This window comes from Strix uralensis, chromosome 20, assembly GCF_047716275.1.
Source record: "Strix uralensis isolate ZFMK-TIS-50842 chromosome 20, bStrUra1, whole genome shotgun sequence".
In the NCBI taxonomy this organism is placed as follows: domain Eukaryota; kingdom Metazoa; phylum Chordata; class Aves; order Strigiformes; family Strigidae; genus Strix; species Strix uralensis.
In genome coordinates this window covers 13,249,590-13,276,132 of record NC_133991.1, presented here as the reverse complement: position 1 = coordinate 13,276,132, position 26,543 = coordinate 13,249,590, and the positions used below count along the sequence as shown (strand labels likewise).

The window sequence follows — 26,543 nt, the reverse complement described above, 5'->3', positions numbered from 1 at the left end:
TTTGGAAGACAGTTAGGATTTGGGAGACAGGATAGCCCAGTGAAGCTGATAGTTCAAATGATCCTGTGTTTGTTGGGATAGTAGTTGTCCACGTTGGTGATTGTCTGGAGGTCCCTGCATGAAGTGCATGTGGTCTTTTCTTGCGCCTTACTTGTCTGCCATAGGAGCGAAGCCAACAATTAAAAATGTTTGAAGTCTTTTCCACTCCCTAGAAATCAGGTTGCGACATGTATATAGAGAAAAATTGTCAGTTTTGTACATGTATTGTGAATAAATAGAGGTCTTCAATTTGTGGTATCTTGCATAAGTACTAAGGTATTAAAAAAATGAGGGAAAGGGGAATATTAAAAAAATTCATCTCTCTTTAGGCCTCTCTCATAATCTGAAAGTAGCATTCCACCTTCAGGCTGGCAGTTAGGGCAAGATTAGGACCCTTTTGAATGAAGCAAGCTGACTGGCCCGAAGTGAGATAATAGTTTATGGGACTAGAGCTATATATAGTCCGCAGGATACAGCAGTTTGATCTCCGGCCTCGCGCGGCTCAGGCAACGCGGGGAAGGTGCTCTCGGGGGAGAGAGAGGCTTGTCCAGCCTCTCAGAGCTGTGCTGTGCTTAACTCAAAGGAAAAACTCTGACGGAGAACAAGTGGTGGTTCTGCCTAGGCAGCTACAAATAACAATATTTACAGCTCCGTTCCACAGGCCGGGTATCAGATTGCTCACATCTGGCTGTTTCGTTATGTATTAGTGCAAGGACAGGCATATAAGAACAATTAGCTACATCAAACTGAGATTGTTTAAAAAGAGGTGGTGGTTATCTCACCTGACAGATGAAATACAAAATATTAGTGCTCATTTCAATTTCTCAGATACTTGATTCGGTTAAATCCTGTAATGCTTCTCTGCACTAGATTTCTCAGTGATAAGACAGGAATAGCAGTTTTGATCCATAACTCCTTAAAATCAGTGAACTATCCCGGCATTTTTGGATGAAGGAGTCAGTGACTGATGTATTCTAATCCTGAGCTGACTCAGAGCAGCCCCGTGACCTTGTGTTAGCCTCCCTCACCAGTTTCCATAGATGCAAAATGGAGCTAACAACACTTAATTATCCACTTCATCTACCAAACAGGGTTAAGGCTGGGGACGTTCTGACCATTTAATTACTCTTGGTAATGAGCTCTGAAAAGAAGCGAGTAAGAAGGGGTGTTGGAGCAAATGGCTGTGCTGGTGGAAGAGGGATGGGCGGGAGGGCGGCGTGCGGCGGGGGGTCGCGCAGCCGATGCAGCCGATGCAGCCGCAGTGGCCCAGCCCCGCGTGCCCGCAGACTCGCCGGTGGCTTCCAGCGCTTCCTTGCCTCTTGCGGAAGGCGCAGGCGAGTGACTGCGGAGCACGACGCCAAGCTCCTTGCATCATCCGCCCTCCTCCCCCTCTCCCCACCACAGCTGTGATAGTAACAATTATGCTGGGAGGAGTGTGTCTCTCTGTGGCATTTCTACCCATTTGATCCTGCTCAGATGATCACACGGAGGTGGGGTTTCTGTCTTGCTTACGTGTCTGTGTTTTTAAACAAGCCTCTCGTGGCGTTGCTGCTCTGCAGTCAGCACCCCACCAGACGGCCTCTGCGCCGGGTCCGGCACCGTGTCTGCATCGGGCCGTAACAACCTGTGGCTTGCGAGCTGCAGGCAGCTGCTCACAGACACCGCCTGCAAAGATCCAACAGCCCGGCACCCTGCTCGCCTCCAGAGCACCCCACTAGTCACCTCTCCCCGCTGCCCAACTGACCGGCCCTCTGGCTGCCTGCAAGAAGGCGGGAGATCTCCTTTCAGAGAGCTCGGAGAGAGAAGAGTCTTCATGAGCTGGAGTTTTTGATTGCCGGTGGCAGGACACAACTCCCAGGAGAGGACACGGTAACTGCTGAAGTGACACCGCTTGCCCCCGTCACCGAACACACAGAGCCCCACAGAAGGCATCGGCGCTGCCGTTCACTAGGACACGGTTACGCAGCTACTCCGGCAAACCTACGGGTATCCGTCGTCTCTGGCCAGCACCCAGCGAGCAAGCAGAGCCATCTGAGTCCCTGAAAATTGATTTATTTTGAAAAACAACTTGAAATAACAAGTTTTTGCTTCTGGCTAGGTCCAGAAATGCTTCACTATCTTTGTGCAGTATAAAGAAATGAGGACTTTGGGCCTTTTTCTTACATTTTTAACATAACTGCTTTTAGAATAACCTCCATCATTCTGGCCCAGAAGAAAGGTGTTTTCACATCAGCTTCCCAAGGGCCGTTCCTTAATGTAGTAGCATGCATGGGTGAAGGCAGTGCCCAGTCCAAGCAAAAAGAAAAGACAGAGGAGAGAATGGTCAGCTTTACATGTTTCAAAACATAAAGTGCCAGATAGGTCCTTCACCAGAAAATTTTTCTCCATTTTAATTAATTCTTCAATCTCTATTGATGTTTTTTACCAGCATCATCAGGCAGTATTTACATTTGTTTATTTTGATATTAGAATGTTGATGAATAACATGTGAAAGAACCAAACCAAAATGAGTTCAAAGATATTATCACTTTGTCATTAATGTAATTCAGGGCTTGTTTATCAACAATCTCACATTCTCAGATGCCAGTTGAAAATCTGCTGAAGGAACGTACAATTGGGATGGACTGTCTGTAATTGAGTCTAGTCAGCTGCCATCGCAGGGGATGATATCATCCTCCTCCTAAATGTCTGTGGCACCACAGAATTTTGTGGGGTTTTTTACCACAGTAGGATAAGAGTCTGCTCCAGGTTAGAAGAACTCCTCCTGAACCCTCTTCCATACTCATCCATCCCGCAGGCAGGGGACTGTCTGTGGACAGGCAATAGGGAGTATTTTGCAAGAGGTTTTAAGACTAAACTTATTTGCTTTGGTTGCGGGTGGCTTTCCCTGGCAGCACTACTAAATTCATGCTAATTACCGTGTACATTTGACACATTATGCCCCATCTATTTCTAAGGGTGTAGCCAGCAATTTCAAATTTCCTTGCACCAGCCCCTCCGCTGCCCCCACGACGGCCACACATCCATTCTCTGCCAGGATGGACGTTCCGTTGCCCACAGCCGGATCCTAATGCCGTGAGCGCGGCGGCGCGTGCCCGGCAGCATGCTCGGCGAGGGCCTGGTGACACACAGAAAGCCCCTGCCTGTCGCCATGAACAAGGTTGCCCCAAGGAAATGAAGAATCGCCTGCCTGTTTTACACCCATGCGCTTTACAGATTAGAACATGGCTTTAGGTATTTCGGTGCTTTAAGCCTGACTGTAAGATTTTTTTTACCCATAATAATGAAGTTGAACTAAATGATCTATTTTCCAATATGCCACAAGGCTGATTAAATAGGAGGCTGGAAAGGGGGGGTTAGAGTCAACATTTAGCTTTAGGTATTCTTTTGTTTGTTATTTTTTAACAGTGGGTTGGAGATTACAAAGCCTGAAATGAATATAAATAGTTTCCTGATTAAAAAAAAAAAAAAAAAAAAAAGGCATAGCAGAAGAGGACTTAATTTAAACCTTGCCCTGAGGAGCTGGCAGCTCAAAGCCAACACTGTGGACTCGTGTAGGAGAACTGTACAGAGCAATTCCTCACCAAAAGAAAATGAAACTCATCTAGTTGGTTTTGCTTCACAACGTTCTTCCAGCCTGGCTGTTTGTTGTGCTGCTACTACTACCATATTCAGACTAGGAATTAGGAAACTATTATTTATAACTGTAGTGCCTTCCTGGCTCTTCTCAGCTTCAGAATACTTCCTTAGCATCAAATGATTTCTGCAACACTCCTGAAATGGCAGTGATCCTCGTAATTTTAATAGTACTTATCTGGGAACTATTAGTAAGTGCTTCCTCCCAGCACAGCTGGGAATAAGCAGCCTCCCTACCCCTGTGTATGTAACGTGTGGAGGCACACACACACTTCATGTGCAGAGATGCGCAGGCACAGCCCTGCCCTGGGACCCTGCAGTCCAACGCCCCATCTCGTGACTCTTCCTCGCCAGCACTCCCACGTCCTCCGCGATTCCTGTTGGCTTCTGTCAGTTCTGCACTCAGCTGCATGATTGGAGTAAAAGTAAAGTCGTGCTCCAGAAAGTTGAGAGTACATTGAAGAGAGGAAAAAAAAGAAAAATATGAAGGTGTGGAGGAGTACAGCCACTAACAGGGTAAGCAGGGAGTGAGGGAGGTAAACAGGGAAAGGAGTACAGCTCAGATTGCCCAAAGGATAAGAAGTGAACTTCTGTGGAGCAAGGGAGGACAGGAGAAAATCCCTCCAGGTGATTCTGAGTTATGAGGAAGAGATTGACTTTGGCAAAAATATAACAAGTTTGGGTGGAAAAAACCCATTGTAGCTGTGGTATTTGGGGTGGGCCATGTAACAGACCCCGTTGTTGGAAGGGCTGATGGAATGCAGGCTGTGAGAACCAGGGAGCCCCCCTCCTGCAGGTGAGGTGCTGGGGAGCAGCACCAATCACTACGGAAGCATTTAAAATTTAAATTACAGTATGAAGTTACTTCAGGTCCTATAATTTATAGTTAAATGATTATATGATTTAGGGTTCTGAACTCTGTGTATTTGGCTATGTCACACAACACTAGAAGTCCCAATCCATCTGGGGGGGGTCCTGGGTTTAGTTAATGAATGTAATAACACTGATATCGTTGTTTATTATCTATAAGGCTTACACAGAAGGAAGCTGAAATGTCCGTATTGATAGTTGGGTAGAACAAGGCAGGAAGGCCCCAGTAAGGCGTTAGAGCAAGTCAGGAGTGGGACACCAGCCTACTGCTTCCCAGCTCCCTCACTGTGACTCCAGACAAGCTCTTTCCATTCGTCCTAGCGCTCGTTTTTCTGAAGAAACCTGGCAAAGGATCAGGCAAAGCGTAATGGAAAAGCTGTTGCATGCTGCAAGCGACAAACCCCAAAGCCTTTTGCATTTATTTTGTTGCATTTGGAGACGTGGACTGGGTAATCTAATATGTCTTTTATGTCTTATCTTGTATTGTTTCTAGCAAGATTGTTTAGTGAGCATGCCACCTTTAGGCATTATTGATGAAAAACATTTGAAAATGGAACCTTAACAGGCTGCTTCTTAAGAAATATGAAAGCACAGATAATGCTTCCAGCAAATCTAGGGCTGCACTGCCAGCCAGCACAAATAGCCGTGATTTACGGCCTGCTGAGTTACGCTTACGGAGGATGTAGTCCACTAAAAGCATGCTGTGCTTAGATTTTCTTAATTTAAGACTTTACATGTGAACATATGGTAGAAATACAGTGAAGCAGTTTGGAAATACTGGTGGAAAATAATACACCTTTACTTATCCCTATTTTCTTATTTACAGATCTGTGCAACCATAAATAACGTCTAAATGTGTTTGTTTACATCCATATTGCTTCTTATATCTGTTAATTAATAGGTACAAAATATCCCTCTCTCTGCCTAGTGCATTAAGAATTGTGGAGGGCTTTTTTGAATCACTAATTAATGTAGATCTTTTATCTATTGAGAACAGGGCTGAAGGTGGGCTTAGCAAAACATGCCCTGTGGTTGGTGTTTTTACTGTTCTCCTTTGGTGAATACTGTCCAAAATGGTTTCAGCACTTACTGTACTTTGCCATCTCTGCTAAGCAGACTACAAAATTATATATACATATATAATTATACATTAATTTAAATATATATACACTTAAATCTAGTTTTACAGTACTTTGGGGAAGATGGGGATAACTCTGACCCAATTTTTCACTGAGGTGATTAGCAGTTCTATATGCCTCAAACTGAAATACATTAAGAGGTGCTGTCTTGTTAAAGTTTTATCTCTGGTGATCAAGTTTCTTTGAGAAGTCTGTAGTTAACCACTCAAAAATAGATTCGCTAACAGCCACTAAGTAATTTCTGAATATTTAGGTCAGTCATTCTTCTCATTTCTAGTTTACAGCTTTTGAGACAGAACCTGGCGCGGGTAGTTACTGATTTGAACTTGCTTTTGTTTCCATTAAAGATAAAGTGAATTTTTCCATTAACTTCAGTGGCCAGGACTTGTTGTAAAGGCTTTCTCTAAAATGATTTTTAAATCTCTTTCCTCTGATCTGGGGCAATTGTTTGCAGACTGGAGTGTTTCCCTCGGTGTCAGCATTCTGCCCTGAAACCCGCCGCTGCTTTCCTGGCAGCCCTGCGGGTGCTCAGGCTCTGCGCCCTCCATCACGCCCCAGGATGCCCAGCGTGGCTTGGGGGCCAGCAAGGACAGACTGCGTGATTCCCATCATCTAACTGATAGAGTTGGATTTTATTTTTTTTCATGGATTTTTTTTTTCATTTTCATTCACACTCCTTGGCTGAGATTCTCCATTCCCTTGCGCCTTGTTCAATGGTTTCATGCTTATTCTGGCCGGTTGTGCTAACACCCTACAACCGCTTTGCCAGTGCAGCTTTTCTCACCCTTTGGAGAAACAGATCTTCTGGCCTTTAACCCTACAAAGAAGAACATTAGTTTAGCTTATCTTAGTTTTCTCTACTTTGATACTTGATACTTGGAGGTTTTAGGAGATAAAGAATAAAAGTCTCCCTTTCTCCTCTCCTAATTCAGCGGTGTATCTTGACAGCTCCTGATCTGGGACATTTTGTGTGGCTGTGCCTCTGGACACGTTTTGCTCAGACAGAATCGCATTTGGAGCGGAGGGTCTCAAGGCTGCGCTGGGAGGCAGCCAGCTCTGAGAGGTCTTTCTGTGGGCTGTCCATGGGAGGGAGACAGTGGGCCATGCCCGGGGCGGGGCGGGCAAGGTGCTTCTCAGCCCTGGGGCTCACCTGGGGCACTCTGCGGGGAGCCGGGGGCTGCGTGGGAACCAGCACATGGCACAGGACATGAACCTCCTGTCAGGAGAGGAGCGAAACCGAGAACACATGACTTGCTATCAGATTCATGAATGAATCACCAAAAAAGAATAAAAAAAGAAGTATTAAATCAGGCACTTCTTACACCATATACTTGATAGAAATGTGAGACTTGAGCAAACACTCTCAGCATCTGAAAATACCATCGCTATGGAGTGTGCTCAGATTCATCCTGTCTTTACAAATTTTCTAATGCCAAACAAATGCTGTTTGGGTTGATGTGTTCAGACTAACAGTGACATCCAGTGGCTGCTCAACCCAACCACAGGAGCAGCAACAATCGCTTCCCATGGAGCGCCCAGAAGCGATGAGCTTGTGTGGATTTAGATCAGGTGGAGTTTATAGTCAATATGTGTAACATGCCACCCTCAAGAGTTCTGCGATGGCCAAAACCTGCCGCCTTCCCACTTGTTCTTCCGGGAAGTGGCAGTGAAAGTGCACGGTGTCTGGAGGAGGAGTTGCTGGGGGGTCTCCTCTGGTGGTGGGCAGCTCTGGACACAGAGTGACACCTGGCTTAAAAATCTCACTCATCTCTCTGAAGGAGCCTCACAAAGTATGTAGGGACCTTGGACATAAGCAAAGCTGGTGGCTGTTCTCAGAGCTGCCTGGGCACTGGGGAATACAGCAGCAGTACTGGTCTGAAATGGGGAAGATTGTTTCATGTGCTCATGAGTCCTCCAAAACCGTTAAAAGGAAACTACATGAAGAAACCGTGAGTGGTAGAGCTGGTAGTCAGTGTCATAAACAGGGTTAGGGTTTCCCAGTGCCCCTAGAGCATCTGATCAGAGTACGTGTGTGCTGGAAGGTTTTATTTGCGGCTGAGGTGTTATTTATAACTGGCCTTGGGCCCAAAGCAGCAGCTGGGGCTCCTTTGGGAAGACTGACCACGTAGCCCTGGGCACGCCACAGGTGAAGAATAACCCAGTGCTCCTTCGTGCCAGCGGCAGCCCCCTTCCTGATGGTCAAATGCAATGGTGGGGCCAAAGCCTGGCATTTCCTAAACCATCAGCCTTTTATCTTACTGCTTAGTTTCTCTGTATGTTGTTTCCCAGAGTGGTCTGCAAGGTAAAGGAGATTTTAATGATGTACAGTTCACAGAGCTTTGGCATGTTAATTACGATAGCAATACTATGTTCTAGGAACAAAACAAGATATTTCAGAGAAACCTTGCACAAAAAGGGTAACATCTCCCAGATGTCTTCTGATATTAAGCATACAAATAGCTTGAGAGAATAAATGGTTGCTTCCAGCATGAACAGAACTAATTTTAGACAGGAGTGCCTAATGTGCCTGTCTACTTCAAAATGAATGATTAAAGATAAAAATAGATGTATTGTTTTCACTTGCATCGGGCCTCAGATTGCAGGAAATATGGTATCTACTTGCTGAAAACACCCGTGTAAGCCTGTCCTAATGTATTCTGACAATGATTTCACGGTGTCCATTGAGCACAACTAATTGCATTGTCACAGTTGTAGACCTCTCCAGTCCTGGTTGCAATTACAAGAAGCACCTGGTAAATTTGTTTTGACTTTACTGTCTTCTGGTTAACTTAGAAGTGCCAGGTGATGTAAGTCCTATTTGGAATATTCTTCATTTTCTTCTAAGAGGCTGCCAGTGAACTGCACACATGATGAGAAATCAGCTTTGTAAGACTGACCTGAACATAGATGTTATCTTTTGTTGTTCATACTGTTCGTGGCACAGCTGCAGAGGCATCGCCACTCCCCTCCCTTCCAGTCTCTCTCGGACTCTGGAAGCCCAGTTCCCCTCACCGGTACGCTGCTGGAGCTCCACCAGCAGCACCGGTGTCGCGTGGTGGAAACCCGCGTGAGTGAGGCTGCACGGAAGGCGCTTGGGACGTCAGCCGGTGTTTGATCATCTTCCCTAGCTGCAGCGGGCGTTGGAAGCACAGCGGGCATCTTGACAGCACAGCCTTTCACTCCTCTACTTAGATTAGACTTTCTTATACAAAGATGCATGAGACACACATTCCAGGGCACATATTAATGAATGTAAAACAAAGGTGTTTTCTTTTAAAAGCTTAACTTCATGTGATGCCACTAAAAGGAGACATGATTTTCTTCCCCTCAAACCTTTGTTTACTTTAGTTTATTTAGATTATTTACTGTGTAATTGAATTTGTGACTACAGTATCTATTTAGTGAAAATTTTTCTTCTAAAATAACTCTATTTCATTTGCCTCTGTCTTGTGGCTTAATTTCTGACAAACATTACCAGAAATATTTATTAAAAAATCCATAGGGATATAAAATATTGCCACAATACTGTTGGAAGCCTTAAACACGTACACTTGTGAATAATGTGTGCTTCACCAGACTGAAGCATGCCTACGGCCGCTCCACCGTGAGCGTCCTCAAGGTCTAGCAAAAAATGTTTTGCAAAATTCCTGACCAGAAGGTACCTCCATCATGCCTGCTCAAAGGGCCAAATTATTTCACTCTTTTTATAGGCACATAATTTATCCAGAGAGGGCCAAAGACTTAACAGATCTTGTAGTTAAGTGCTTAATTAGCAACTAAAGAGTAAAGTCAGAAAAATTCAGTTCATTATTTGTCATGGATACAGAGTAGGTTTCACTTTCCTGTGTAGAGTAATACATTTATATTAAGACTTTACACTTTCAAGGTTCACAGGTCAAGATTAATCAGTTGTGACCTTGGAACACAGCTCTTCTCTTCATGAAGTAAAAGCTGAGTAAGGGAATCTGAAACAAGGGTCCATACGTTTATATATAGCTTGATCTGATTGAATGGTTAAAATGTAATTGAACAGCAGAAATAACATTCCTTTGCAGAGGAAGAATTAAAGACCTTTGGAGAAAGAGAGGTGAAATACAAGTAATTTTTCAGCGCAAGTGACGTTATGAATTAATCTCTAACGTGACTGAGGTTGATGGTTATAGTGCTCCTTTCCCACTATAATTCCTGCTCCAGAGCAGTTCTTCCTGCTTCAAATATTCAGCAGAGAAAGATACAAACATCAACATTTCAAAACGCCAGGTGCTGTGGTAACCAGGTACTTGCTGCCAAACAGAATACATGTTTGTTTCTGCACGACACCTTTATTTACAGAAACTTTTAAATTTTTATCTGCTTTGTATGTTTTGTAGTAGCAGAACAGAATCTAACTTGGTAACAGGTCGTTGCAGTCACCCGAGCGAGGTTAATCAACAAGCCAAGGTGCCCAGGAGGAGAGGAGGCGTTTCTCTGCAGCTGCACTCCCTTTGGCTTTGCAGGAGAGGGAGGCTCCTGCCTCAGCGTCCTGGCCCTGAGAAGGAACAGCTTTGATTTATGTCCTGACAGTGACTTTTCAGTGATTTTTTATGTAAATAAACTCTCCTCTTTCACAGTCCCCCCTTTTTTTATACCCACCAGAGCATCTCAGACCTCTACCCGACTGCACCAGTACAGTTTCCCTTCACAGGGGGAATTCCTCACTTGCTGTTTCTGGCTGGTTTAAGGTTATTTCGTGCTACTTGTCAGGCTTGGAAGTACCTGATAGTTTTGATGATTTTTGTTTGTGACTCTGGAAACAAAAAGCCCTTATAGTTCCATGCGTAATACTGCCATGAAAGTCTGGGTTCTGCTTGTGGCTGGCTGCTATTCAAATTGTTGTGCTCAGCTGTCTTTACAATAATTTTAAAATTGTCCACTCTACAGTTTAGCAAATCTTCACTTATTTCCACAGATGTAGAAGCAATTCAAAAAAACCAGTATTTTTGCTTAGTTATGTAGTTTTCTCTGCCCTGCTCTATTCTACACATTATTCATTGAAGTGTACACATGCCTGCATAGAAAATGCATGACTGTTACCATAGAGTAATTATTTTGAGCCACAACCTTTCTTTCTATTACCTTCTGTTTCTATGAGCTTCTCTGCCAAGACTAATCGATATGTAAACCTCAGCATGTTTGTAGCCAGTTTCATCTTTTTATATTAAAAGCTGTAATTCATAGTTTCCAGGTCTCGTAATTTCATCACAGCGTTCATGATATTCGCCTTTTCCTTAACTCCCGCGGGCAAGTGTTTTGTTATTCTAAATATTCTTTTTGGTTTTGCAGTTGTTGATAAAAGCTTGCAAATACAACCCTCCAGGCTTGGAGATTTCTAGGGACACTACAAAGCCCAAAAGCTTATCCATTTAGAATGAGGTACTATTTTAAAGCTTAACTCAAGAGAGTCTTCGTCCTGATTCACAGTTTTGGAATTGCAGGACTGTGTCTAATCTACTGTTCATTCTCTCCATCATTTTGTACTGATGTTCCAACCCAGAGAAAGGAATTAGGAGATGCCCTGTCATGGTTGTTGGTAGCCCCGGAGTAGCCCAGCTGCGGCACCTTCACCCCAGCAGAGCTCAGTCGGGTCCGCGGTGCGGAGCACGGGGGGTGTCTGCCAGCACCGACATCGCCGAGGGTCACAGTCACCCAGAAGTCGGAAACGCAGTTGTATCAGTTCCCATTTCCATTTCTTGTGCCTAGCACCATGCTTTACAGCCTGATGTGCAGTTTTTACATCGATCAGTATTGTTTGAACCCAAACTAGGATTTCTACTGTCTTTTTATGAATCCACTGAATCATTGATATTTGTATTAAGGTTTGTAATCTTGTTTTTGAAAAAGGAGCGCTGACCTTTGGCTTATGTCATTTGCCAGACTTCCTCTAAGCTATGCCGTCAGGTATTACAGGGATAATGAGGTGGAACAATTTATTAATCTGTCATCCCTGAGCAAATGAGTTACATTTGTTTTGAAGCCTTAATGTAGTGGTCATAGGTTAACCATCTTGTAAAATCCCTCAGGCTTTTCTTTTCAGGTATGAATAAACTAGGATCTTACTGAGTTACCATATATCAAGGAAAATAATGGGTGAAATCTATAATTAGTGTCAAAACTTTGTGGATTTTCATAGGGTCAAGAATTCACTGATGGTTTCAACGCTGCAATTCATTGCACCTACAGAGCTCTGTACTGACTGTGGAAGGACTCTGTCCAGCACCACAATTTGTGGGTTCATGATCTAAATTGACAAATATGTTCACCTGGTTTTGACCATAGAGCAGTCAGTGTTTTCAGACATCATACCCGTAATTAAGACAATTATTGAACTGTTGAGTTTTTTGAACTATACTTTTATAACCTTATGTATCCTTAACTGCAAAATTTATCTTAATTCAAATGAAAATAACTGGGGCGTTGACTTGCAGCTATTTAATGTTATTCAACAATTTGTACATTATCTCAGAAAGAATAGAGTTTGATTCTAACATAGGCTCAATCAATACAATACAGTTCATCCTAATACATGCATTCATGCTACATGCAAGGGAATAATAGCTATGTAGTGTTGGCTAGCAAAGTCTGGAAGGTGTAGTTTGCCTCAATCTTATAGCAAATTTGTTCAAAGTATTATTTTCGGTATTTGGTGTTTTTTGTAAGAGAGGACCGATGACCCAGTGTTTGATACCAGCTGTCTTACTTGACATTTTTCCCTATTAAGAATCATGAAGAATTTTATATATGGTGGACATTTGTGGACAAGCATAATTCTTACTGTCCTCTTCAGGACTAAATTTTCTAGTAGGTAGTAGGTCTAATTAGATGTTGTGAATTTAACCAAAAATCCCACCAGTATCTTTGGCATGAGATTATTGTCATGTGCAGAATGCTTCTGGTCACCTCACTTACATTGTAAGAGCTTATAGGTGGTGCTTTTGGTGGGTATAAGGATGAATTTTTTCAGGAACAGCTATTCCTGAGTAAGCGTTCTTAGTTGAAGCAGAGGAGCTGTTTGTATATGAGGTCAATGAGCAACTGCTGCTCCACAACTAGAGTACAAGGGCAAGAAATCAGCAAATTTGATTTTGAATCAGTTAAATCTTCAGTTAAGCCTGCTTGGCAGTTCTGTGTGTATTTGTTCTACATAGAAATGCAAATTTACCATTTGAAAAATGCGAGTATTTTCAGATGAATTGAAATACCATTGTACTTCTTTTCTGAACTTCAAATGCTCTTTTTCATTGCCTGTCACACACACACGTATCTATTTAACATTTTCAGCTCATATGTGCATAAAGCAAATTTCGTCATGAAAGCACCTGCTAGAAGTGTGTTCTGTTGCTCTCAAAGCATGTGCCATTTGAACAGTACGTGATAATCCTGGATTAGCTTCCCTCCCAGCAGATGCTCACTGAACTGCTGGACCCAGCCTAGACCTCGTGTCCCACATGTTGTGGGCCCACTGGGGCTGCACAGAAGCTTTGTCTGCCCGGCTCCAGCCTCTCATCGACTATCCAGATGCAGCCCAAGTGTCTGCTGCTGCTACACAGTCTGGTTGCTCAGGCACTCTCGTTAGTCCTCGCTTTCCAAGTCCTTCATAATATCTGTTGAATAGGCTCATATTATTTCACAACTATGCACCCTCTACTTCAGTGTTTTCTCCGAAACACCAACAGTGGAGAACATCAGCACACTGAGGTGCTAACGGCCCAGATAGCAGACGTGATAAACAAACATAAAAACCTGGAGAAGCTTAATGCAGATCCTTATTTCATTTTTCTTATGCATCCAAAAATCAACAAAGATTTTGTCAGTGTCTTCTGACTTTCTACTTGACCTCATTCTCTTTTAGCCTAGAACTATTCCCTCTCCTTTGCCTTTCCATAGCTCTTTCCAGAGGACCACTTGGGTAACTTTTAACTCCCTCATTAGCTCAGCTGCTGCAAGGGCAGCAGCCCACCTAGAAGAATGCATTCCAGGGAGAATTATGCTGCCTAATGTCTGCAGGTTTTCTCATGTGAAGAGGTGATTATCCTGTAATAGCCTCTGACCACTCTACCTTTGCCATCCATTGACAGTGCTGAGAAATCACAGTTACACGATACGGCATAATTCCACAATCATCTCACCTGCTCTCTTACAATCAAAAAGCCCCGTGCAATTAGAAGCTGACACATACAGCCGCATGCTGATTTGTCACACAGTGCAATATAAGTCCTTCTTCAGGTTTTGCATTTTGGAAATAAACCTGCGAATCCTCTCATCTGAGTTGACTCCCACAGAGCCGCTGCAGCAAGGCAGTAGTGTCCTTACAGTCTCACTTACTAGTTTTCCATTTGTCCTTCTGTCTGTCTTCCAATGTGCCATGTCACTTTTGGTGGTCTGCTCTTCTATTTTTTCTGTGCAGATGAAGAACCAAAAAGTCACAGTCTTGCATTGTACTCGCATCCATCGCTCATCCCAAAGACAGTGAAATGCTCAGCGGTTTGTCTGCGTTCTCCTCCCCCTGGGCTGAGCAGGGGCAGAGCTGACGGCCCTCACAGTCCTCAGCCTTCACCGAAGGCGCTCTGTGGGCCCGTATTTCCCACGCAAGCTGTCGCCCGTCTTGCCCGCTTGCACGCAGTTGTCCATCTCGGCAGGACTTTTTTTCACATGCTCTGAATCTGGGGTGGGTCCTGTGCAGCTGCTCCTTTGCCAGGACCCAGCCCCAGCCTGTTCCACAGTCGCTGTCGCAGTGGTGTAAGATGAGAGCTTTACCCACCCGATTGCCCGCAGCTCTCGCAGTGCAAACTATTATTTCTCATTTTGGCAGTCTTCTGGAGCTACTGTGAGCCTATAAAACTGTCTGTAGTGTCTGCTGAGATATGATATCGTGATGCCTGTACAGCAAAACACCCTTCCTGTTTCAAATCCAAATTATTACCTACCCAGACCCTCCCAATCATAATCCACGTAGTCTCTCTTCAGCCCTCCTAGGCTAAACCAGACATCTTGAAATCTGAGATTCTCTCTCACTTCCCCCAGGCTGGATCTTGCGGTGTTTGCCCAGATTTAGCACAGGTTGTTTCCCAAGTTTTGGGATCTGATGAAGCTGCAGTTCCTGTTAATCCCTCCTGGGTCACCTGAGCAAAGGCAGACTTTCACAGGCATTAGTCAGCTTTATCGTTCTTGGGGGAGGCAAAGTATTTTACTCCATAGAAATAAATCATTGGAAACTTTGCTAAAATTTGATTCATCATATTGTTTTCCTCTCTTGATACAATTTAGAATCATATTAGAAGTGACTGATGTAATAGAAACTGGATACTGAGCTGGATTAGACTGCCCAGTCCAGTATCCTACAGCTATTTAATTTCTTAAATTTTTTTGTTATTTTTCTTATAATGGGAGTGCATCTGTTAAAATGCAAGACCTGAAACTTCACTGGGAGCAAACAAAATTGCATCACACTAGTGAACAGAAAAGCTGCCAGGCATAGAGTCCAGTCCTTCAGGAACACTTCCTGTTCTGCCTTACTCAGTGCAGAGTTTCCAGCTTCACCTGCAGGCGAGAGTCGGTTTGTTCACAAGAAATCTGGCTTAACCCTGGCCCAGTGCCTCCTGTGCAGGGAAGGACACATGTACGACCTGCAGCATGTTCATGTTTTACAGCCTATACACACAGTCAGAAAAGCCCGTGTATCTGGCACCTGAAAGTGCCATTTATATCCCAGGCGTGAAGAAGAGATAACCATCAATCTGAAGAGAGTGCAGGGTCGAGTTCGTTGCTATAGTTAAATGATGAATATGGTGGGATAATTTATCAGGCCAAGGTCTTACCTGGAATTAAAAAAACCCCAAAGCCAAACAACAAACTTCCAGGTTATGTAGGTACAAAATGCCTGATGACCTAGTCCAGTGCAAGCAGATTGATTAAATCCTGCATGCAAGTGCTTCAGTATCAGACCACCTGCATTTTAAATATCCAATCCAAATAAATGCAGCTTAAATGAAGAGTACTACCTATCATGTTTAGGGCAGAGAGAAAGTCTAAGTTACGATATTGCTGACACCACTATTGTACTGTGATTAAAATATGGCTTTTGATTAGTAAACAGATGGATTTTGATCTGCATCATGAGCCTGAATGAATTTGTTGCCAGTTCTTGAAGCGATTTGTGTTCTTGGAATCAAACTACCAAACAGTAACAGATGTGAGGACATTGAGCTGTCAGGAGCTTAATGAAGTAAAACCGAGATCACTAACCAGTTTTAGAGAAGGGTTAAGGGGATCCCTTTTTGAAAGCTAATTATTTAGGACAGCACACCTGTCATTAGGCAGCAGAAGATACCAAAAATTAACCATTGTCTCGCATGAATTATCGCTCTGCCACATGTGGTTGAAATGATAGACAGAGTTGTAGCTCACAATTAATTGAGCTTTCAAATCTGGAGAAAGTGGGAGAAAAAAATTGATCTAGGGTTATTAAAAAGAGTTGAAATGAGTAGCACAGCATGCCTTCCATTATTATGAAACATTTCCTTTTAATTCTTCATGTTATAAAGGCATTTTGGTATCCAGGACACTGGTGGTTAAATCCAGCACAGTAAATGTGACCACGTGGATACATCTGCTTCCAGCGTGGTGTGGCGACACACAGAAGGGCACGGCCTGGCAGGGAAGGTGATGGGCAGTGCAAGAAAACCCGGGTTTCTGGGTCTGCTCAGCTACCTGACCCTGGGCAAGTCACGGAGTGGTGGATCTGGAGAGTTAGGCTTCCCTCGTCTGCCCGGTCTGTGCTGCCTGTGGACGCTGCTCTGGCGAACGCCGCTGTGGTGGTTGGGGCGTGCCCAGCATAACTGGGCCAGCATTCAGCCGGGGCATCCTGGACTGGTGCAGTGACACCATGGCCGTGAGCTGAGATCAGTTCTGTGGGTGGTGCCTTTGTGACATTGGTCTGAACAAAGCGGGAGCTTCATTAGTAATTACGTGGCAGCACTCTGGTGACCCAGGCGTATCGCTCTGCGATGGCAGGAATTGCTCCTTTCCCTCCCCTAAAGATGTAAACGTACCATCACAGTGAAAGCTCTGAACCTGCCGACTATTGCTCCTTGTCCCAAGCAAAACGTGATGTAAAAGCAAACCCCCGGGGCCAGGCCTGCTGAGAGCCTGGAGAGCTCCTCCGAGTCGAGGGCCAGCAGCACCAGCTGCCCGGCGGCACCCTCCTCTCCCTCCGCGCGGTGCCAGAGGAGCCTCAGCCAACACGGCGGGGGGGTAAATCACCTTCTAGTGAGGGACGCTTAGCTTGGCAGTGCTTGTCTGGTCCTTCCAGTGTGAACAGTTTAGGTTCATCACCAATCGTCATTCATCTTATTGCTGTTGTAAAAATAGCCGCTGTGAGAAATCAGTATCTGCTGGATTAAACTCACCTTTTCTGAGAACTTTCCGGTGCTTCCCACAGTTGTGCACGGAAGAAACATGATCTTTCCAGTTCTGATTTTTTGAAGGTGTGCAGGGGTGTTGGGCATGAAGCCGTCTAGAAAGACACATAACTATGAAATAATGTAAATCAAAATTCTGCTGACGGAAAGTGTAAGTTAAAATTTGTGTCTAAAATAATCTTGCCTCAGCGGTGAGTATTCTCTCGAAATCCACCAAATCCATATTTCGTCGAGGTTGCTCCTGTGGAGGCTGGTGGCTGTGCCAGCATCTGCCTGGGGATGGGAGGGCTCTTCCTGGGATGGTGCTCTCGGGGGCAGGATTCTGCACCGGTTTCTGTATGCGAGTGGTTTTACTCGTGCGACTCATACTGTTAAAGTCAGTCACCTACCGCTGGCGAATATAGAGCCTCCAAACACAGGCCTGTAAAAGAGACACAGTGGCTGGTTGGCAGTAAAAGCGTGGACAGGAATGGAAGATCTTTGTTAGAATGTCTTTCTGCAGTACACAAAGGATGCACATTTCTGACCCTGGGGCTCATTTACAGAAGAGCAGGTTTATAAGTTTTAGATTGCTGCATTTTTACAGGAGATTTGGGTGAATGTATAACTGCCTCCATAGGAGCTTTTTATCATTTAGCATCCTACTGATGTCTGGTTTCCCTCTCCACAGGAATCCTGCCCCAGAATGGTTGTAAATTACCAGGCAGAAATCTTTGATCACTCACCAATTATCTCTCTTCCTTTCAACACGTAAAGCTCTCTATATGAGGTGACACCGGGAACTTCACTACAGAGAGTAACATTTAAAATCAGCATGTTGGGAAGTTGGTTACCTGTTACTTATTCCTGAACAGAAAATTTCCTCTGTGGTTCTTCTTTTACACTACTCCTCTCAACGTAAACACAAACCTAGTGTGTATGCTTGAGTAGTGTTACTTTCTACATCTCCTGTTACAAAGACTCCAATCTTCTAGCCAAACTTAAATCTGTGGACTTCATAGGTTATTTTGGTGAGAAGTAATACCTTGTAAGCAGAGGGCTTGAGATGGAGAGAGGACTCTCACTTCTTACTTTTTTTTCTTGGAAGGTGTTGGGAAACAATAAAATAATCAAGGTCTGCTTCAGCTTAGTGAGTAAGCACAGACTCAGCTTTGGCACTGCCCCTGGCCTCAGGATCATAGTCCTGTGCTTCACCTGAAGGCACCTTGCTCGGCTGGAGCCAGCATTCTCAAAGGGATCATGTTCCTCCTTCGTTTTTTAGAACTGTGAAGAGAAAGATTTGCTTTCCTTTTGAATGAAGGATTTTTCAGTTGTAATTCTGCACCATTTTTATATTTTTTTTAAAGATTTAATGATACTTTCCAAATGGCAAACTCCACTTTTAAGGTTGAGGTGTCAGTATGATTTCAGCCAAGTTCCATGTAAGGGACTGAAGTCACATGCGAGTTGCCCCGTGAAACGAACTGGGGCAGCAAACCGCCGTGCATCGCTGCTGGCAGGAGCAGGTTTGATGTCTGCACAACGCTGACTTTCTTAGGCCAACGGAGTTCCGCTGACTCCCGCTACCCCATCAGCGGTAGTGGCCGGGCAAGAGGGCAGCTTTGGCTGAACCAGCTTCTCGAGTGGAGTGAGGGGCAGCCTGAGAAGGACCACGAGCTGCTGCCCTCTGCCAGGAAGCCGAGGCCGGCGTTGCCGGGGCAAACACGACGCGGTGGCGTGGCTTTGGGCAGCGCAGAGCACCCGCGCAGAGCTCGGGCACTGAGAGCTGCTGTGGTGACCAGGGAAAGGGGAATGGGAACTGGCAGACGCCCAGCCTGGGAGAAAGGCAGCGCTGGAGCTGCTGACGTTGTGTCATGCTTTCCTTCGTACTGCCTTTGCACTTACTTCATCAAACCTCCCATTTGAAAATTATTTAATGGGACAATATAGACTGGAAGAAATTGGTTCTTCAATACTGGCATTTTACACTTTTAAACAACTTCCCTCTATAAACTATTGTTTGGCTTTAACATATTCTCAAGTTCTTATCTTGTAGTAAGTTTAGGACTTTTATTTTTTTAACTCTACATTATCTTACTTACTCCTTCCCAGAGGGAAGTGTCCCACATACGGAATCCAGCAGAGGGGCAGCCACAGAATTAGACTCTCACTTCCCCTGTGAAAACATTGCAAAGTTTCTCTTGAATTTTGTTCTACTTTGGTTAAACCTTTATCTGTAAGTTTTACTGACTCTTGCACTTCCAAAGCAGGTATCTTGATTACTATTTATATTACAGTAACTGTTAAAAAGACAGGGGGCATTAGTGTGGGTACCACTGAAACGGCAGATCTTGTCATAGAAAACAACCATTTGAGATAGAGGAAACCAAACAGCACCAAAACAGACAGTGGTAGGCTAGAGGGAGAAGGGTGAGAAGTGCCTTTCCTGGGCCAGAGCAGGTCCAGGAGCGAAGCCCGGGTGGAGGCAGGTGCCCTGTGCCTGGCGGAGCTCTGGGGCCAGGCTGTGGCTGTGGGGGGGCCGTGCGGGGTGTGAGGGACGGCAGCTCTGGAGCCGGGCAGAAGCGTGCCTCAACTGCCCGCTTGGGCCAGCAGAGCAACGTCAGCTGGGATGGGACGTACTGCTCGGGTTTTTAAGCTGGGGAGGTCTGTGTAGGTGTGGTTATGCTCCTAGGAAGTGGCCTTTGAAGCTGTACGTGATGTGATACCTACACTGAAGCTTACGCTGACAGAGTCTCCTGGGTAAACACAGTTTATACCTGTGCTTGTACTGTCAGGCTGTGGCAATCTCTTGTTGGGGCGAACCAAAGCTGCCAGTTGCTGTGCTAGCAGCAATGTTTGCACTGGACTTGTGGCTTTACGTTTAAATATTCATTTTACCATTTTTATAGCGGAGTGAGAACTGATACTGGATCAGTTACAGGGGTGAGCAAAGCACCTTTGGAAGTGAGAACCAGGGGGTTCTTTCCAAGGCAATAACACCAGCGTCGTTGTGAGAAGGTTGGTTTTGGTTACACCCTCACCAAGAATCGAATCCATGCAACCCTCATTTTACGTTGCTCTCACTGTGGTAGGAGGGCCTGTGTCATTGCAGACTATTTGTTAACGAATAAAACAGTTCCATTAGTTCTTTATTCTTTTTTCACACATTACTTTACAGCAAAAAGAAAACTTTTCCTGCTAGAATGTCTTGAAGTAACTGTGTTGTAGGAATTTGGTTTTTGTGGATATTTCTTCAGTCACAATCAGTAGATAATTACATTAAGCTGTCTTTACCTGGAGGAATTTGAAAATCACATTAAACCCAAGAGTCACATCACTGCTCAGATGACATAGATCACTTACAGATTAAGGTGCTCCCCTCCTCCCCCCAGCCCAAAGACCTTTCAGGAGAAGAGGTGTCACCATCCACTACCCATCTCTCCAGCTGTCAGGATCCTGAGTCAGTTCATTAGAATTGTGCAGCTTTTTAAATTAGGCACCTGATCATAATGTTTTCTGGAGACTATTGAACTGAAAAACATCCTCTCTGTGTGTTGGTGGCAGGGTGTTATGCCCCGCTCTGGAAGAAAACGCTCTCTCCATCGCTCCAATCGCTTTCCTGGCACCAGGTCAGCTGGGTGGTCGCGGGCTGCGGAGGCCAGTGGTGGTCGGTGCCAGCGGGCAAAGCCTGCGCCCTGGCTTCTGCACTGGGCGGGCCGCACGCCACGCTGTGCCCAAATCCACTTGCAATTGTCTCTTCTGTTTGGTTTTGGGTTTGTTTTTTTACCTTAGAAGGCAGTCACAAAAGACTACAGGTAAAAATAGGGGGAAAGTGTATTTTCTTACCTTTTATAGATTGTTTTTATTTATAATCCAGATAAAGGATAACAGCCCACTGAATATATAGTAGGCCCTTTGTCCTTTATGCAACCTGAAAGAAAAGGAGCAAGAAAAGTAGTAAAGCAACTATCCCTGTACATCAAAACCCAAAACCCAACAATAACATACACCCAGGGAACAAAATAAACCACAGGATACTTCAGCAGTGGTCATTTCTATTCAACTGTAAAAAGCCTTTGCAAAGACACTTGTTTTTTTTCCAGGCGACAGCCCGCACGAGGAGAGCACGTCTCCTTCGCCTCCTCCCAGCCCTTCAGCTGTCAGAGCCACTGGCTTGGCCATCGGGTTGGTAATTCTTAGTTCTAGTCTTGCCTCTCAGGGTCGCCTCGATGGAAAACCCGTGTGTGTGAGCACGGAGCAGCAGCTGGGGTGTACAGCTGGGTTGGTCCCTCGGAGTGTCGCAGAGGCTTTACACACAGTAATGACCCCCGTGCGCTCCCACCCTTGCCTTACAGATGAGAAGTGTACAGCCTGGAGGAAAGGGGTTTATTTAAATCAAAGAGGGCTGGAATAATCCAGCACAAATATTTCATTTCAAACCCACTGCTCTCCTTGCAGTGCTCCCTGCCGGGCTGGCGGGCTGAGGGCCACGCAAGGACCCTGGAGGGTTGCTGGGGGCACTCACGGGGGTCCTTGTTCGTAGTCACCCAGCGACAGCCATATGGCTCAGCTGATGCCATGTCCCTGTCCCTGTGCCTGTCCCTGTGTCCGTGTGCGCACGCATGTGTGTCCCTGCGAGCTGCCGCTCCCCCGGGCCGTGGGGGCAAGGGCGGTTCTCAGCAGGGGGCAAAATAAATGCAAGTTGCTGGTACACAGCCCTGGGATGCCGGCAGGCTGAGGAGCGCAGCAGGCACAGGAGCCAGCTAAGCAGAAATATTGGCCTACATTTTTTTTTCTCCTCCTGGTGGAAGGCATGCGAGTTTCTATGGCAACTTGTGTTTTCTGTTCGTCAGGCCTACTGACTCACTTCTGGGGGAGCTGCGCAGAGAAAAAAGATTGTTTTCTTTGCCTGCCAAGTCAAGTGGCTCCTTTTCTGCAGCCCATTGCTCTCTCCTGAGCCTGCCTGGCTGGTGTTTTAGGCTGGGGTGGCTTTGCAGACCCAGTTTAGGGCCACAAGAAAAGACAGTCAAACGTTACCACATCCTCATCCCCTTGAAAAATCACTGGCAATAAGTTGAGTTTGTCTGCTTCACAAGGGGACGTCAGCTTAGCTAAACCACTGGGGAGCGTGGGGCTGGCTCTGGCGGCAGCGCGGGGGGAGCACGGAGGCTTCCGGCACGTCGCTGTTCGGGGGAGGCAGGAGCTGCTGTGCCAGGGCCGCGGTGTGGGCTGAGGGATGCAGTGTGGGCTGGGGGATGCAGTGTGGGCTGGGAGATGCAGTGTGGGCTGGGGGATGCAGTGTGGACTGGGGGATGCAGTGTGGGCTGGGGCACGCAGTGTGGGCTGGGGCACGCAGTGTGGGCTGGGACACACAGTGTGGACTGGGGGATGCAGTGTGGACTGGGGGATGCAGTGTGGGCTGGGACACGCAGTGTGGACTGGGGGATGCAGTGTGGACTGGGGGATGCAGTGTGGGCTGGGGGATGCAGTGTGGACTGGGGGATGCAGTGTGGGCTGGGGGATGCAGTGTGGGCTGGGGCACGCAGTGTGGACTGGGGGATGCAGTGTGGGCTGGGGGATGCAGTGTGGACTGGGGGATGCAGTGTGGGCTGGGGGATGCAGTGTGGGCTGGGGCACGCAGTGTGGGCTGGGGGATGCAGTGTGGACTGGGGGATGCAGTGTGGGCTGGGGGATGCAGTGTGGACTGGGGCACGCAGTGTGGGCTGGGGGATGCAGTGTGGGCTGGGGCACGCAGTGTGGACTGGGGGATGCAGTGTGGGCTGGGGCACGCAGTGTGGGCTGGGGGATGCAGTGTGGGCTGGGGCACGCAGTGTGGACTGGGGGATGCAGTGTGGGCTGGGGCACGCAGTGTGGGCTGGGGGATGCAGTGTGGGCTGGGGCACGCAGTGTGGACTGGGGGATGCAGTGTGGGCTGGGGCACGCAGTGTGGGCACCGATGGGGTGAAACACACAGAGCCCTGAGGAGACCCTGCCGAGAGCGGCTGGCGTGGCTGCGCTGAAGGGAGCCGGAGCTGGCGAGGGCACAGCTCGGCGGGAGCGGTGGGCACATCTCCAGGGCCCAGAGCCAGGCAGTGCAGAACATGTTTGTGCCTAAGTACCTCTGTGGTGATAAACCTTTTTTGTTTTAATCTACTAGCTCATTTTGTCTTTTACTGACATATTAGGTTGCAGCCTGGCTTTAACAGCTGTATCCCAAATGGCTTCCCCCACGCAGACCAGTGTCTGTTGCTAAAATATTTGACTGATGGCTTTGTGGTGGCATCTTGAGCTTCCTGGATCAAAACTTCCGTGGGAATGGCCCAGCATGCCTTCCATGCTCTCACCTGATCACCCCAGTTTTTCTAATTGGGAAACTTCCATGGGTTGATTTTTTCAGCAGAGCCCAGGGATGCTCAGTAACCATTTTTCCTTGAAATAGAGGGGGAGTTTTGCATCTACTTCTCTCAGGCTCCACTGAAAATTCCAGCTATTGTACCCCGGAGGACACTGTGAACACTCGCATGACCAGCAATTCTTCTGAAGCTTTTTCTTTTGCCTAACCACAAACATATGGTACACTTTAAGGGAGATTATCTTTACATTGTTAGCTTTAAAATGCAGCCTTCTTCTAGCTTTGCAAGGTCACAGCAGCTACCCAGTTAAATGGTAGAGCAGAAATAAAATGTTAACGCAGCATGACCTTGGTCAATCAGTTAATCTTTCTCTACCTTATTTACTCCAGCAAAATAAAAATCCATCCCCACACACACTGCAAAGTGCTTTGAGATCCTGGGGTGAAACGTACATCATAAGCCAGAGTATTAATTATTTAAGCCCTGATAGTGTGCTGGGTACTGGGGGGAATACAGATGAATTTGCTATTTTTGTCTGCTGATGTATAGCCTGTTCCCATTGATCGCGGTGACGCGGCTGTCACTGAGCGCGCAGGTTGGAGTTTGCAGACACCGTATGTTGCTTCTGCCTTTTTGTGATTCACCCCACTAAGATTTAGAAATGACAGGGAGGTACGTGAGGGCTCGAGCAGCAGCAATACTACTACTTCAGGGAGTAGGAACGTTTTAAAAGACTTATGTCAGCATTTTATGTGGAGCTCCTTATGAATTATACTGCGAGGGGGAGGAGGGCTGGGAGGGAGCCGTGCCAGGGCCGCGGCGAGTGCTGTCAGCCCAGCACCTACCCTGCCAGCCCTGCATCTGCCCAGCGTGGGGGAGCGAAGGTTCCTTCCTCTTGTGCCGTGTTGCAATTGCAGTTCTTCAGGTTTTGTGGGAAAACCTAATCTAAAACTGCTCATAAATTGGTTTTCTGGTTGTTACATTAAGCTGGATTACGCAGTGTAAAGCATTGATTTTTAGATTTTAGAATGCTGAATAATTTATGGGCACATTGCCTCCTAAACTAGATTGTGGCAGTTTGATTGCTCTGGCCCTTCTCAGAGCAGATCTAGACAACAGCTGTGTTAAAATACAGACAAACTTTGGGCTCCCTTACTTTTTAGTGCTTTATTTAAATAAAGGGGGGGTCTTTTCTAACGTTATGTTATGTTACTGAGGTTTTATTTTATAGTGTCCAATAGTGTTATGCTACCGCAGGCACAAAACATGATTTTTAGAGCTGCTGTTCCTTAAAATGTGCTTTTGCTATCATTCCATTTTAATATGGCCATATATTACCATATAGAAATGTTCAATATGAGCATGAGCACATACAGACAGGAAGGAAAAATTGTATTTTTATGAACCATGCAGATGTTTATTACAAATCTATATAAAATCCTTTCTTGGAACTTTTGTCAAATTGAATTGGCTTGTGCCATTCAAAAAATTTTATTTTCACACATGTATATTGTAGGATACATTTAAAAATAAAATGATGTCTTGGCACATAAGTTATTTAACTGGGTGTTTGCATTGTCATTGTGCAGAGACTTTGTCTCTGAAAGCTTAATACACTCCTGTATGGGTTTAAGCCATGTACGCTGATGATAGATGTGTAATTTCTCTAACAACTTCATTTTATTTTTAATATTCTGCATCTTTACTGAGTGTAGCAAACAGGGCAGAATGTGTTGGTTATCAGCTGGCACTGGGTCAGCTTTGGTTAAATCATCAAAAGCAAGAAACATCTATTAAGTGTTCTTCTGCTGAGTCCTCAGTTTAAATGAACTTGCAGGGAGCAGCAAATATTTTTCCTCCCATTTTTTCTCGAGCAGTTGCTGTGTCCCTCAGAGGTCAGAGCCTCCCCAGAGAGGAGCCTGACGTCTGAGGAACGCTGCTCTGAACAAGCCCAAGTGCTGCTGTTCAGCACCGCTGTAATAACCTCACCTAAACCCCCCAGCTCCCGTCATCGGAGCAGTGACCCCCTGCTCCATGGCCCCTCGGCACCGAGGATCACACGGTGCCGGCCAGGGGGCTGGGCTGTTGCCAGCCTCCCCCAGGACGGTGCAGGATCCCCATGCAATAGGCTACTGACTCTGTGTCCGGGGCTGACGTTTGTGCGGGGTTATTGATGGGGATTGTTCGGTGCTGGGAAGAGATGGCGGCTGGCGACGCTTGGCCTCCTGCCCCACACACGCCTGCTGGCCCTTGGCGTTAGGAACCCGGGGACGGAGATCATGCCCAGGGCAGCAGCCCCGGCTCTGCTGGGCAGGACAAAAAGCGGGGCTCAGCCCTCTGTTACAGGGGGAGAGCACCCAGCGTCCGCTCCAACAGCAGCTCTCCGATACCCTGCGGGGTAAATCACGACCCGTTCGGCCCCGCTCGCCCTCGCCCAGGCAGATGAGCTTCACTCACCCAAACCCGCGCAGCCTCCTCTCTCACTCGGCTGTTTCACCAGCGTATCCTGCTTTGGGCGGTTTGGTTTTATTTGGGTTGTGGACTTACGCAGCTTTTGGTGGGTTTGCATTAGGGCGAGGACTGATGCGCTGTCTCGCAGATGCCGGGTGGGATTCAGCTGTCTCAGATAGAAACTGCCCCCCTGTATCGCTGCAGAGAGGGAAGCGCGGTATCGTAGACGAGTCCGGAAATGTTTGCAGAATTGAAATAATATTAGCAACAGTGCTGACATTATGATGGCTTTGAAACAGCAGATGACAAACACCTTGATTCTATTATACTGATTGCTATTTCTCATTAGACTTCTGGGCTAATTACCGCCGGCTGGCGAGGCCGCAGGTTTCTGACGTGTGTTTTCAGAGAGCTCTGCCGGCCCAGAGCCGGGGGTTGGGTACTCCGGGTTTGCTGCTGCTGGGGCGGGGGGGGTGTCCCGCAGGCTGCAGGGCCAACCCGCGGGACCGCGGCCGCCCGGGGCGGGGAGGCCGAGCCGGGAGGGCCCCGGCCGGGCTGCGGTAGCGCGGGGTCCATCTGCCGGCGGCTCCCGGGCACTGCCGGGCCTCGGCGGGGACAGC

General features: G+C 46.4%; 2 long non-coding RNA genes across 3 annotated transcripts in view; one reads left to right on the top strand and one right to left on the bottom strand.

The window, feature by feature from the left end:
• The window catches only part of LOC141952753 (uncharacterized), a 48,409-nt gene that overhangs the window by 15,613 nt on the left and 6,253 nt on the right, over positions 1-26,543 (top strand). The gene's annotated exons all lie outside the window — the stretch shown is intronic.
• Positions 20,251-26,298, bottom strand: LOC141952720 (uncharacterized). The gene is made up of 3 exons (XR_012631713.1): positions 25,930-26,298; positions 20,966-21,050; positions 20,251-20,413 (listed from the first exon to the last, which is right to left on the bottom strand). It is a non-coding gene; the product is annotated as an uncharacterized LOC141952720 (long non-coding RNA).